The sequence below is a fragment of the Rousettus aegyptiacus genome, unplaced genomic scaffold, assembly GCF_014176215.1.
Source record: "Rousettus aegyptiacus isolate mRouAeg1 unplaced genomic scaffold, mRouAeg1.p scaffold_m13_p_2, whole genome shotgun sequence".
In the NCBI taxonomy this organism is placed as follows: domain Eukaryota; kingdom Metazoa; phylum Chordata; class Mammalia; order Chiroptera; family Pteropodidae; genus Rousettus; species Rousettus aegyptiacus.
Window position 1 is genome coordinate 59,771,518 of NW_023416295.1, and position 11,458 is coordinate 59,782,975.

General features: G+C 32.1%; 1 pseudogene; it reads left to right on the top strand.

Moving 5' to 3' along the window:
• The first annotated feature begins 3,710 nt into the window (after positions 1-3,710).
• LOC118614172 lies at positions 3,711-3,829 on the top strand (annotated as a pseudogene).
• The last annotated feature ends 7,629 nt before the right edge of the window (positions 3,830-11,458 follow it).

The window sequence follows — 11,458 nt, forward strand, 5'->3', positions numbered from 1 at the left end:
ACCATGAGAAAAAATAGTCCCTTTAATTTAGATTTTGTTTTTTCTAGCTTAGAACTTCATTGAACAAGATATTTATACAATAAATATTAAACAAGATATTTCCTCTTACAGAAGATATTTATACAATAGTGCTAAATTGAAATCATACTTTGTGAAAGACACTGTGCTGGAAGTGGGGCACCAGTCTTATATTTCTTCTTGATTGCAGAAGGAAACACAGGAATTCATACGTATTAAGAGTTCAATAAGCATTTTTTAAGTAGATATAATTGTAAGGAAAAAATTGTCAGATTATGTTGTATTGTGAAGAAAAAATAAATAAAGGTAAAAGGATTAAAGAATGCTTCAGTAGGGGGTAGAGTTGTTATATTACAGAGCACTATCAGTGAAAGACTCAGAGATCAATGACATCTGAGCAGACATGGAAGACTTGTGCAAGCCATGCATTTCTAGGGAAAATAATTATAAACTGAGAGAAAAGCATACACGAAGTCCCTGGAGCAATAATGCATTGTGAGTCTGGCAAAGAAAGCCAGGAAGATACATGATAGGAGATGAAAGGAGGGCTAGACACAGATTAGTCATGCAGGACCTTGTGGATCATGAAAACTTATAGTTTTACTCTGAGAGACATGAAATATTACTGGATAGCTTTAAGCTAAAACAATAACACTATCTCACTTACATTTTAAAAGGGCCACTTTTTTTGGTGTTGTGAACCAACTACAGAGGAATAGAGTACAATTAAAGAGATAAGTTAGGAGGCTAGTGAAAAAAAAAAAAATCAGGCCAGATTCCCTGATGATCTGGACCAGAATATCAGCACTTGCGGTGATTAAAACTTTTTGGATGTATTTTGAAGCACTTAATAGCTTTACATGCTTATACTCTAAACCTAAATTGGCTTTTTATTAGACCATGGTCTGCAACGTCCTACAAGGGAAGCCCCCTGTTTGCTTCTCTCGCCTAGTTTCTGTTACTTTCTTCATGAATGCTCTCCTGTGCATCAGATTCATTCACAAGTATAATGTCTTCAGAGAAGTCTCAGAACATGCCATCTTAAATACATGTACATCATTTCACTCTCCCCTTGCCCTGATTTTCTTCTCTTCATAGCATTTTTTAATATCCATCATTATATTGTTTACTTATTAATTCTCTCTCCCTTTTTAGAACATAAACATAAAAGAAAATTCATACCAGCTCACCATGAAAATTGCTATTGCTGTGTGGATGTGAATTATGTTACATCGCTGGAAAAAAAATCTTAGAAATACTAATTGAATTCTACATTCATTACAATTTATGTTCCATACTTTATTCATTATGCTGTTTTCCACTGATTGGATAATTACCTTTTAATCATAAATGTAAGGAAAAATTACTAAGCATACATGTTGTATCTCCTCTCACATTTATGATTCCTTCATATTAAAAAATATAGATGAAGTTTCTGTAAAAAACAGGGGTATGTAATAATAAGATTATTTCACTACAATGGGAGTCTAATACTGTCAATATCTTTTTAGCACCAAATGTGTTTTTGCATTCCTGAATTAATTCAAAATGTTAACTGAAGGCCTAAAATGCCCAAGGTTATAGAGTTAAATGAGATACTACCTCTGCTCTTCAAAACTCGTAGTCTAATAGAGAATAGCATATTACTATCAATTTTTGGAGAAATGACATCTTCACAATATTGAGACTTTTCATGTGTAATCACAATGTGTCTCCATTTATTTGGTATTCTTTAATTTCTTTAATCAGTGTTTTAGCATACAGATCTCATAAATATTTTGTAAGATTTATACCTAAGAGTTTCATGTTTCTTAACTATTTTAAATGGCATTTTTTCAATTTTACTTGAACTTTCAATATTTTTGTTTGCGTATAGAAATGCAATTAATTTGTTGCCATTATATCCTGTGACTTTGCTTTACTCACTTATTAATTACATTAGTTTTGTTTTGTTTTGTTTTATAGATACTCTGAGATTTTCTAGGTAGAGAATCATATCATTCTGAAGATTGAGAGGGTTTTATTTCTTGTTTTTCTATCTATATGATTTTGATTTATATTTCTTATCTATTACACTGTTAGGATCCTTGGTATGATGTTGAATAGGACTGGTAAGAGAACACAGTCTCACTTTGTTCCACATCTTAGGAAAAAAGTGGCCTTTTAACCATTAAATATGATTCTAACTGCAGTTGTTTTATAGATACACTCTCTGTAGTTGAGGACTTTTCTTTATATTCTATGGATATTGTGATTTACCTTGACTGGCTTTTGATTATTAACCAGCCTAAGATTCCCGGGATAAACTCCACTTGGTCATGATGTATCTATTCTTTCTGTATATTTTTGCATTCCATTAGCTAATAGTTGTGGGGTTTTGTATGTACGATCTTAGGAAATATTGGTATATAATTTTGTTTTCTTCTTATTGTTTTCCTGGTTTTGATATAAAAGTAATGCTGGTCTCATAAAATTAGCAAAAAAATATTCACTTTTCTGTCTTTGTCAAGAGCTTATGTTAACTTGGTACAACAGTCCATGGGGAATACATTTCAAGACCCCCAGTAGATGCCTGAACCATGGATAGTGCTGAACTCTATACATACTGTTTTTTCCTACACATACATACACTTTATGGCTTCCCCTTTGCATATCTAAATTGCCAGCATTTCTTGCACTTTGGGGCCAGTATTAAGTAAAATAAAGATTACTTGAACAGAAGTACCGCTATACTCTGACAGCGGATCCGATAGCTGAGGTGGCTACTAAATGACTAAATGAATGAATGAATACGTTAAACAAATGGATAATTTATATCCTGGATGGGATGGAGTGAAACAGCATGAGATTTCATTATGCTGCTCAAAACAACATACAATTTAAAATTTATAAATTGTTTGTTTTTCAAATTTTCCATTTAATATTTTTGAAACCATAGATAAAAGTGGATGACTGTATTTTATTTTATTTTTTTCTCTAAATGTTTGGCAGAAATCACTAGTGAAGTTTCCTTGTTGGGAGGCTTTTAACTACAAATTCAATTCCATAATGTATAGAACGATTTAGGCTATTCTCTAGATTAAGTTTTGCTTGTTTGAGACTTTAAAGGATTTTCTCCATTTCATAGAAGTTGAATTTATGGGCTTGATGTCATTGATAATATTTTATTATTATCTTTTTATTATTATTTATTGGATTGCCTAATGTGTAGTTATCCTGGTGAATATTTTACATTCTTCTAAAACAATATGTATTCTGCTGTTTTTCTTTACAATCATCAATTTGACTAGTTTGATTTACTATTGTTTGGGTCTTTTATATCCTTTCAGATTTTCTCTAAGTTTTGTATGGATTACTGAGAGAAACGTTGATATTTCCAATTATAATTTTAATTTTAGAATTCTTTGTCAGTTTTTCCTTTTACTTTCATCAGTTTTTGCCTTATGTGTTGATGTTTTGTCAGGTAGTACATTCACATTTAGTATTGCTATGGCTTTCTGATGAATCGACACCTTTATCATCATATAATGTCCTTTTTTTATCCCACATAATAAGGCTTCTTTTGAGGTATGTTTTGTCTGTTATCAAAATAGTCACTCTAAGTTTTTTTTTTTATTAATGTTTCAATAACATATCTTTCATTCTTTCATTTTTAACCTGTCTATATTTCTACATTTAAAGTGTACCTCTCAGTTTATGGTCTTGCCACCGTGAATGCGCTCAATCTCGTCTGATTTTGAAAGCTAGGCGGGGTCGGGTCTAGTTAATACTTGGATGGGAGACCACCTGGGAATATTGGATGCTGTAGGTGTAAAAAAAATAATTAATTAAAAAAAATAAAATAAAAACAAAGTGCACTGCTTGAAGACAGTGTAGTTGTATCTTGCTCTCTTCCCCATCTAACAATCTAACAATCTCTTTCATTTAATCCATTTGTGTATACTATTTACATTTAATAAATTATTATTATAGTTGGACTTTATCAAGTTGCTAGTTGTTTCTTTAATTCTTTTTCCTTTTTTGACCTACTTTCATTGTAATTAATTACTATGATTTCACTTTATCTGTAGTTATCCTTTGTAGCTATTTAAAATGCTTTTTTGTAAACCTATTGTTTAAAATATAGCTTTAATTAGTCACAGTCACCTTCAAATATTTGTTATTAGTATATTTACAATAGATCATCCCTTTTCTTTTAAATTATAAATATAGAAAAGAGTCTTTTAGATTTACCATAGTTTTCCCAATTTTTAGGGAATCTATTTCTTTGTGTCCATCCATGTTTCTTCTGTCTGAATGTTTTGTTTATTTGTCACTATTTTTCCATTTTAAAAAATATTTTTGTTGTATTTAGAACTCTGGTTTAACAGGTTTCTTCCTTTTTCTCTTTACTGCACTTTAAATGCTTTACTCCATTCTTCGGTTTGCTTAGGTTCTGATGAGAAGTCTGTTCTAATATTTATCCTCATTTCATTTATATGTGATGACACTTTTGTTTTTCTTTGGCTAATTCAACATTAACTTTTCTATCATAGGTTTCAGCAGTTTTTATATAATTAGTCTGGCTAATAACGTTAAGGATTATTTAGCCTGTTCGGGGCTCTTGGGATTTGGGGACTTATAGTTTGATATTTTCTTTTTATTATTTTGGAAAAATTCTTAAACTCTATCTCTTCAAGTATTCCTTACTGCCCTGTTCTATCCCTTTTCCTTTCCCTTAATTGCCTAAAAAGTATAAACTCCCCCACTTGTGGAAGAAATCTGTAATTATGAAAATTTCTAAATTTACATTAGAAAGGCAGCCTGCATGAGAAAGAGAGCAACTTTTTAACCTAAGAAACTTATCTGCATAATAGAGAAACCTTTGTTTACCCAACATTTCCTCCTCTCACCTCTTCATGAATTAAGTCCTCAACCACAGAAACCCTGATCTCTTTTCTTAGCAGAGCGTGATATTAAAGTCTCAATCATTTGGGCACTTTTTGAGTTTCCTATCTTTCTGAGGATCTTGTAAGTACTTGATTAAAATAGTTTTCTTTTCCTCCTGTTAATCCGACTTATGTCAGTTTAATTCTTAGTCTAACCATAGAAACTAGAAAGGTAGAAAGAAAATATTTTCCCCCCTTTACAGTGTGTTAAATGTTTGATATTGTCTCAGAGCTCTTCTGAAATGTTGTCTTCAGTTTTTCTCATTTTTTCCCCCATTATGTTTCAGTTTTTATACCTTTCCATTGATCTTTCTTAAAATTTAATGACACTTTTCTTGACAGTTTTGATCTAATGATAAGCCTGTTGAAGACATTCTTTTCTCTTTATTTTCATATTTAATGCTATTTGGCGCTTCCTTATAATTTCCATTTCTGCTAAAACTTTTTATTCATGCATGTTATCTACCTTTTTACTAGAACCTGTAACAGATTAATCATACTTATCTCAAATTTTCTTTCTGATAGTCCAAGCATCTAGATCTTCTCAGAGTTGGTTTCTCTTGTTATTATTATTTTTTTTATTCATTGTTGTACATAGTGTGTAGAACACAAAGTAGAAAGGTAAACAGTATGTGTAGGGAAACCGTATGTATGCCTCGAAATGGGAACGTCTTTTTGCAGGGGTGAGTCAACATAGTCAGGAGTTTGAGTTGATTTGGGTTTTGTTGTTTCTATGGTTACTATTAATGCACCACTGGCTTATTTTTTACTTTGTATAACCTTGTGTTTAGAGTGGGGATTGTTTGCAGGAAGATTTTTTCAAATGTTGCTATTCTATCCTGAGAGGAAACTAACAACTCTGCTGCATCTGCATCTCAGAGAAGGTCTGTCTCCATGTTCTTACCCACCTATCCTCAGGAGACTAATGTACTTTGTTTTCAGTGCTACCTAACATAGTGTTTGAGAGTGAGAGCAGGGTTCTCTGTGGCATGATTCAATCTCAGTCATAGATAGGCTTGCATCATCATAGCAGAACACTTAATAGTCTATGCTAAGAACAATTTCTTTGCCTTTCCCCAGGAAAGAGGGATTTTTACTTTTACTTTTTCCCAGCCAGGACAGATCCCTAGGTTGTTGCTCTTGTTTACTTCTTACTGGTCTTGTTCCTTAGAGGAGAAAGGACTAGGAAAAGCTTTGTGCTATTCCTGAAAGGTCTGCCCCTCCTCTACCAGAGACCTGAAGTTCTATAGGTAGTTTACTCCTGCCCTAATCTTTCTCTCATGCTTGCAGGAAGGTCCACGCAGGAGAGCCTATCAGTGGATGTAAACTCCACTTGTGTCTGAGCTTCCAGGGATTCTGTAACTATAATATCATCCTCTACCACACTCAGCCTTTATCCATTCATTAAACATTTGAGTTGAATTATTTTTTCCACTTGAAAAGAAGTCTCATTTGACTCTTGCTGCCACAGATGAGCAAGTGTCCATGCCCCATCTCTCCATGAAAGTATCTTTCTTTAGATTTCTGAGGATGTAGTTGCCTTAAGACCTCAATTCTCTAGTAGATTTAACAAAACTCATAATTTTACAGATTAATATTTTTCCATTATATCGAGAGCTGCACTCTTTCCAGCTTTCTCTTCCCTGGGTAAAAACCACAACTACTTCTGTTGTTTGAAATTTCATATTTTTTACATTAACCGATGCATTTATTATTTAGTTTTTCTTCTTAATTGTTCTTTGCATATTACTCTTTTATCCTAGTTTCAATTTCCTTCTGTCTAAAGAAAATATTAGTGTTTTTATTTTCAGTTGATTTTATGTAATCATTAAAGTCTTTTAGTAATCATTTACACGACATTGTCAGTGACATTTTACCTAGGTTTGAAGATCTAAGTTGAGAGTTAATTTCACTGATAATTTTAATAATACCTATTGAATTGAGTCTTGATATTTGTCGCTGCTAGAAGATATTCATTAACATCCAAATTATTTATATTATGTAATTTATCTTTTCCTGTTTTTAAGAATTTTCTCTTTTTAAAAATTAGAAATTCTATCATAATGAATTTAGGTTTCTTTAATTACTTTTTTATTTTCTTATTTTTTATTTTTGCATTTAAGTTGTCTATCTCGGAGCCCCTAAAGACTAACTATTTTTGCTTGTTTGTTCATATTTTGGAAAATTCCCTAACCATTGTTTGTTTCAATGTATTTTTTTTGCCAATTTTTCCTTTTTCTTTCTATAACTCTTAAGAAATATAGAGTGATTTTTTTATTCTACTTTTTATGATCTTAATCTTTCATTTTTTTTTATCATTCTTACCTGAATTCTGTTTTATTTCTTCAAATCTATTGCACAATTCACTTATTTTCTCACAACTTATATCTGTTTTAATCCATCCATTGGATTCTTCATTTCAATGAGTATATTGTAGTATTTCTTCTATTCTAAGATGCATAAATTTTAAATTTAATATCTGAAATTGTGATGTATTTTATACCTAATAACACATTAAAGTTATCACCAGATGTGTGCTATTATTAAGTAATCATGGTCTCCATAAGTATAATTAAAAACATTAGCTCCATAACTTGCAGAACATTTGTTATTCCACTTATTAAAAAAAAATTCATGTAGATTTAGGATCTAAAAATGGACTTCTATCACCAGTAGCTAATGTCAAATAACTGGTTATGCCTAATACCAATCTCTCATTTTTCTGTGTAACATGTGATATTTTCAAATAATATTTAAAGAACTGAAAGTTTATAATTTACTTTTGTTAAAATACTCATATTTTAATATAAGCTAGAATAAAATGATGATGTAATTTCCTATCGATTATCGTTTAGTTAACATTAATAAAATTAATCAATATTTATTCAGATGCTACTATGCACATGGCACTATGCATCCATGATAATACTTAAGAATATGGCATTTGATTTCAGGCAAGTGCCATAATAAAGCCATCCACACCTACCAGGCTGGTGGAGAAAGATTTCAAAGTGGATTAAGGGTCTGCCTAGTGCTGGTTTCAAACATTTCTCTTCTTTAAATTGAATTCATAAAGAAGTATAAAACTTTAGCTTGAAGATTAACTAAAAATATCTTTTTACTCGGCTTTTTATTGTCCGTTAGTGATTTTCATAAATAAAGCAGAGCTACCTGCTCCCATCCCTCCCCCCCATGTTCTTTATAAAGTAGATTGTAGCCAAAAAATAAATAAATAAATAAAGACCCTTACCTTCAAATTCTGCCATTTAATAGCTACATGGCAAGACAGTATGTCACTAAATCTCCTTGTGCTAGAGAACGCCCCTGAACATCGTCTATTCTTCCACTTTTCCTTAATGATGCAAACTTAATTTTGAAGTTAGCACATCGCTTCCAAGATTAAAGTTTATATTGCTCAACCTATATATTAGTCATTTGGGACCATGTAGCTAGGTTCTGGCCTAATGCTTTAAGGAGAAAAGTTGCATGAAACTCATTAGAACGTTCTTGAAAAGGATGGTTTATGTCCCTTTTTCTTTCTTCACTTTTCCTACTGATTGGAATATAAGCATAATAGCTGAAACTCTACCAGCTATCTTTGATCATGTGGCAATCTGCTGAATAAAGCAAAGCAGAAAGAGATGATTCTGGCTTCCGTACAACACTTTGGAGTTCACCATGGGAACTCTGGTCTTCTGTATGTGAAATATATATGTTATTTTGTTAAAGCACTGATACTTTTTATTTCTGTTATATGCTGATGAACTAATCTTAGTGGAATTATCTTTTAAGCTTTCATCTTCTTGTGTGTAACATTTAGATAATTATAGTAACTATTTCATTAGGTTGATCAATGTAAAGAATAAATAAAGTAATGTGTGAAATTGTGAAGCCCAGTGAATAGCATATAAAAACTACTTTAAAAACTATTTTTATGCATTGTAGAACTGATAATGTGATTTCTTCCTTAGAGAACTTCACACATCATGAAGCCCTTTCCTTTCTATTTGTTTTTATCTTCTGCAGCATGTAATCAATAATAGTGTTATTTGCAAATAATCTGAATATATAAAATTTACCAAACTAGTTAAGGAATATGTGCAAATCTCTTTCAAAGCATTTAAGTGTGTTATTTTGTTTAAAAGAAAATTGTTATTTATTGTATATGATGTATACATCATCTGTGATTATAGTGCAAGTCAATCATACTGTGTATAAATTGATCTTACATATATTTACAGAGGTAATTGAGAGAAATTTACTTAAATTTAAAAAAAAAATGCGTACAATGAGATTTAGGTAAAGGTTTCAATATGTATGTCTGAAATTTTAGAATAATATGTGGTTCCTTAACGCCTCTTATAAAATTGTTTTATTTATGTATGTTGTAACCAATTTTCTACACAATATTCTTGGGAGATCAACCACTTTTTAGCTTGCCTGAAAAGTGTACAGACATGGAGGATTTTGTTTTAGCTCAAAGACAATGATTAAAATTTCACATCTTTACCAGTTGTTTAGAGTTTTTGTAGATTCAAACTTATTGGCAACCCTGAAATTACATTGCCTATGAGAGTACATATTCTATTTGGGCCAGCAAGAAACATCTGGATGTCAAGCATGAGTTGCATTGTTGTGATTGACTAAGTGTCCTCATGTATTGGGAGGCAGGGCAAGGAGGATGGAGAATCCAGAAATCTTTTCTTCAAATCTGTATAACGTGTTTTCTGGATTAGTCTGAATTTCAGCTGGTGTCAAATCACAGAAGCTTCTGCAGCAGGTGCCTGCAAAGACCTAATTTTGTTGAGGATAAAGTGTGCATGTTTTGTTATGGAGGTTGTCTTATCAGAGTTCTTGCATACACATGACAAAATTCTGTAACCCTTCTAATAACTACTATGCCTTATTTTATTGAAAAACTGAGTAAGTAGTAACATAAAACCCATGTAATTTTCTGGCTTGTAAATTAAGGCCTCAGGCAATCTATTCCTTCTTTTGTCATGTCCCCCATACTTGCAGGGCAATCCTAATGTTAAATTGCTATACATGGAGAGGACATTTTAAACTATGGCCCTCCAAAATAATAACTGTCAAACATGTTTTATTTTTTCAGTAGCTTAGATTTGATCTTTAACCTATTTTCCTTTATTGTGTTATTAATGAATGAAGTGTATATATAAATATTAAAATGTATGATTTAGCCAATAAAAATACATGTTTTTAAAACCAAAAGAAAAAAAATATTGGAAATGTTTTACTAACTTGGAAAGTGAAACTGAAAGTGTTAATTATCTTGTGTTGGAACAGCACTTACCTTAATACTGATGTAGAGGCAGATACCATATTTATCTTAAACTACCCCAGAGCAAAGAACCTGTGAAGAAGACAGTTACCTTCAGAACCATATTTATCATGTAAATAGCTCAGAAAAGGATACTGCCAGTTACATCTTTAAAATACAAAAATGCATGCATTTCACTATTTTGTAAATGCCAGAGAGATGCAGCATCCGTTAGAGTTAACGGTGCGGGACTTTTGTGTTCAGTAGCATGAATCATTAATCATGAGACAGGCCATATTCTTGTACTGTTTCTGCTTTCATTACTTGGCCTAATTAAACAGTTCTCTGAACTGGAATCTCAGATTCCTCTGTTACAGATTATCATTAATTATGGTGAAAGTGCTCAGAGATGTTGGACTCAATTATATTCTACTCAACTCTGGCACCGTGTGATTCATTGCGCAGCCTGCTCTGCAGATGTACTCTTTTCTTATCTCGCACTCCCACTTTTGTAAATTGGGCTCTGGCAGCCAACAAACTAAGAGTTATGTGCTGCGTTTTCATTAAAAACATGTTGGAGAAGCACAGACCAATTAAGGATTCTGTATTTTATAAGGAGTGATGAGATGAACAGTGGATTCTGGGAGAATTAGCTCAGTGAAGAAGCGATCTCAATCCCATTGTATTGCTAAATGTGGTACCTATTTTCCGTTTGGGGTTCAATTGGTTAAATCACTGGCTTGAAACTTTTTAAAAAATAATTTAAAATAAATCAATTTACTGCTAATCTATAAGAAGAAATTTAAAATTTTGTTTGGTGCCTGTGTGAGCTGCTGTAAAACATTCCCAGTGACATATGCCAAGCACATTATAGCTCAAAAGAGACTAATTTCATCAATTTTGACAGTCATTTCCATGCCATGTAATGAAATTGGATCTATAGCACTAGGTCTAGGCAGACTGGACTAATAGATGGCATAGACAAAGCCAGAATATCAGGATTTGCAGGCTTCTGTAGTATTTTAGTTATATGTTTGGAAGAAGAAGAGTGTATGATTTGACATATGACACCTTTAAATCATATTATTCCAAAGCAGTTGTATTGCATTTAAAGTTGATTTGTTTAAGGATTCTCTTCTTTCTTTTCTCCCTTCCTTCCATCCTTCCTTCTTTCTTTCCTTCCTTCCTTCCTTCCTTCCTTCCTTCCTTCCTTCCTTCCTTCCTTCCTTCC